General features: G+C 40.6%; 1 long non-coding RNA gene across 1 annotated transcript; it reads left to right on the forward strand.

The window, feature by feature from the left end:
* Positions 1-2,907, forward strand: LOC121139978. The gene is made up of 2 exons (XR_005876765.1): positions 1-745; positions 1,167-2,907. It is a non-coding gene; the product is annotated as an uncharacterized LOC121139978 (long non-coding RNA).
* Positions 2,908-3,852: the final 945 nt, after the last annotated feature.

Consider the following 3,852-nt stretch of genomic DNA (forward strand, 5'->3'; position numbering starts at 1 on the left):
TGCCTTCTGAGTTCTGGGATTAAAGGTGTGCGCCACTACTGCCTGACTGAGTCTAGCTCTTTTAAGATAGTAGATATGAGCCCAGCGTTGTGGCACTGGCTTGCAATATAAGTTCTTGGAAAGGTGAGGCAAGAAGATAATGTGTTCAAAGCCAGCCTTGGCTACACAGTGAATTTGAGAACAACCTGAGCTCCACAGTGACAACCTGTCACAGAGAAGCACTGGTAGATAAAAAACATACAATAACATTTCTTTCTAATTTCTAGGTACTTTTCCTTTAAAGTTGTTAGCATCTAATAGTTTTCAATATTTCAAATTAGGGTCATTTGCCAGTACAGCATTAGTTTGCCCAGAGCACTGAACTACTTGTAAAGCTATAATCAGGGGAGTGCCCCTTTACAGAATTGTTGCAATCGTTAATGCATATTAAATTAACTTTTGGATGGTTTAAATAAGAATGTCCCTCATAGGCTCGTGTATTTGAACACTTGCTTCTCAGTTGGTGGTGCTGTTTGGGGAGGTTTAGGATGTCTTGCTGGAAGTAGTATGCCACTAGGGGTGGGCTTTGAGTGTTTGCAGTCTCTCCCCACCTCCAGTTGCTCTCTCTGCTTCCTGCTTGCAGTTGAGGATGTGCGCTCTCAGCTTCCTGCTCCAGCTGCCATGCCTGCTGCTTGCTGCCATGCTTCCCTGCCATGATGATCGTTTATCTCTCTGGATCCGTGAGCCTAAATAAACCCTTCATTCTGTAAGTTGCTTCTGGTCATGGCGTTTTATCACAGCAACAGAAAAGTAACTTGGTGACAGAAGTTGGAAACTAGAGAGTAAGCTATTGGTATCCATGTTTTTTGTTTGTTTTTGGAGAAGTATGGAAGATTGAAACTTTGGATTGGAAAAGTGGTTGGATGCCGTAAACAGATATTAGTAGGAGCTTTGAAGACTGTACTGCTGAGAGTAATGGCTCACAAGGTTTCAGAAGGATACAATATTAGCAATTGGACTATAGCCCATTTCGGTGCTGTCTTGGCAAAGAAACTAGCTGCCTTCTGCCCTTTTCCTAAGAACTCGCCCGAGGCTAAATTTTAAGAAGTGGACTAGGAGTTCTATCCAGGAAACTGTTGCATGTGCTTTGACATTTACACCCTCCCTCACGTGTTTTCCTCTGGTAGTTTCAGGTCTTCCATTAAGGTATTGGATCCATTTGTGTTGATTCTGGTACAGAGAGAAGGCTTCATGTTTCATCCTACTACATGTGAGTTGACACCATGTTTTCTGACATCATTTTAAGGATAAGTTGATTATAAATGCACACAGTCATGTGTCTATTTTATTTAACTTCTGTGTGTTTTCATATGTCAATGCCATGTTTCATAGTTATTTCCATTTTGAATATGCAATGCTTCCAAACTTGGTTCTTTTTTTTTTCAAGTTTGTTATTCTGGGACATTATGCTTCCATATAATATTTTAGTGTTATCTTTCTAGCTCTGTGAACAATGCTATTAGTATTTTGGTAGGGTTTGCTTTGAATCTAAAAATTATTTTAGATAACATAGATATTTAGAAATAATAATTTGTCCAGTTCATGAAAACTGAGGAGTAATTTATTTGCCAGAGGCAATTGCAATGCTACATAATGCTGAGTTTGTGGCATTATTGTTGATAAGGCTTTTGCAGGTCTGTGATGAAATAGAGAATGTGGGACAAGAAGAAATACAAAATGTACAGTTTGGGGATATAGATTGGCTGAAAGAGGGAATATAATCGTTAAGGAGACTAACAACACTAAAGAGAAGCCTGCTCTGCACTTGCATAAATAGTAGTGTTCCTTCAGGGCAAGATTCCACCCAGCTAAGCTTCTGACTTGGGAAAGAGAGCCTAGAGTGGTTTCTGCTTCTAGAAAGCAACAGCAAATAAAAGTTGCTGCATGGAATTCAGGGAAGTGTGGGTCCATCCTGAGTTGGCAGCCTAACTTGGCAGCATCGTTCATGTGATGCTGGCTTTAGGGGCATGGAAGATGCAAGAGTAAAAGTGGTTGTATTTATGGCAGTATGTGTCAGGGGAATCCCTGCATGAAGGCCCTGAGAGGCCACTGCATGAAGTTGCAAAAATGAAGCCTGTCTCCAAGAGGTTAGTGATGTCTGAGTTGGGAGACATCTGCCCAGGAGAGCTACATACATGAAGTGAAAGCAGCCTAAGAAGGAGATGTATGTTGTAGGCACCAAAGCTGAAAGGACAGAGCCTTCTAAGTCCTTTAATGTGGAGCATAGAGCTATAGGATTTAGTGTTTGCCATTCTGGGTCCTGTCTTCCTTTGTCCCATTTTTCCTACCCATGTCTCCTTTCTTCCCTTTGGGGATGGTAACGCATATTCTGTGTCATTGTATGTTGGAAGTATGTAATGTGCCTTTTTATTTACAGGAAGCTGCAATTAAGAGATTGCCTTGAGTCTCAAAAGAGACTTTGCACGTTGGCCTTTTAAGCAGTGTCGGGACTTTAAAGAATGGGACATTTTAAAGCTTGACTGGATGCAGTTTGCATTATAATATGGCCATCAGTCAGTCTGTGGAGGCCGCGGAGTGGAATGTGATGGTTTGAAAGAAGTTTTCCCCTATAGGCTTATGTATTTGCACACTTGGGCCCCAGTTTGTGGTGCTATTATGGGATGGTTAGGAGGTGTGGCCTTCCTGGAGGAAGTATACACTGGAAACAGGTTTGGAGTGTTTGTAGTATCACCCTATGTCCAGTTTGCAGTCTGCGCTTCACACTTGTAACTGAGGATGTGAGCTCTCAGCTTCTGGCTCCAGCTGCCATGCTTGCCTCTTGCTACTAGTAGTGCTGCCCCGTGGTGATGCATGAAGGGGGTTTGTCCCTCTGGAACCATAAGCCAAAATAAACTCATTTTTCTATAATTTGTGTTGGTCATAATGTTTTATCACCACACCATATGTACTCTTAAAGAGCTTTATCTCAAATTTCTATCAACTAAGATTTGCATCATTTTCCCATGTCTTGTTGCATGCTAAATACACAGCGCACTCTGCACTTCAGGATTTATCAGTATGCACCCATTGGCTTTTTAGCAACTTTGTAAAAATACTTTTACTTATTCTTCAAAAATTTCATAAGTATATATTGATTGCATTTTTGAGCATATCTAACACAACCTCCCTCCAAATCCCCTAATACCTTCTTCTCCTTCTCCCCCTCCAATCCTTCTAGCAACTTTTATTCTAAGATTCCTCCTTTACTTCTCTGGACTTTCTGGGACAGCTCTGAGGAAATGTTACATGAAGAAAGGGATGAATCTACATTCCATGGCAGCAGAGATCCTGGAAGGCGGAGACCTTTGGCTGGGTAACAACACACTGCATTTCTCACAGAAGCATCTTTCTTTGATCCCTAGGAACAGTTCTTCCAGTGCTTTCGTTAGCTGCCAAGGTCACTGTTTCTATTCCCAAAAGATCCATCTCTCAGATTAACTCCTTTTTTCAAAATATCCTGCTTCACTATAGTATGGTGGTCTCTTCTTGTTAAACTTTACATAAAAACACTTGACAATACAAATAGTACTTGTTTTAGTTGAATCAGACTGTAAAATAATGGGGATAGTTAGTTTTTATTTTATACCCATTAAAGGGAAACTTCAACAGCCACAGACTCAGCAGTTTATTGTTTTTCTACATTAAAAAATAATATCTACTCATAACTGGCCATTGATCGGAAGGTAAACTTGTCTTAGGATTCAGAAGAAACTTTATCACAGCAGTTAGTGTGTGTGTGTTTGTCACAAAGCACCAAAATCAGAGAAATGGAAAAGAATAAAAAACTTGGTAAATGAATAGCCCATGTGACAG

The sequence above is a fragment of the Mesocricetus auratus genome, unplaced genomic scaffold (genome assembly GCF_017639785.1).
Source record: "Mesocricetus auratus isolate SY011 unplaced genomic scaffold, BCM_Maur_2.0 Super-Scaffold_100003, whole genome shotgun sequence".
NCBI classification, from domain to species: domain Eukaryota; kingdom Metazoa; phylum Chordata; class Mammalia; order Rodentia; family Cricetidae; genus Mesocricetus; species Mesocricetus auratus.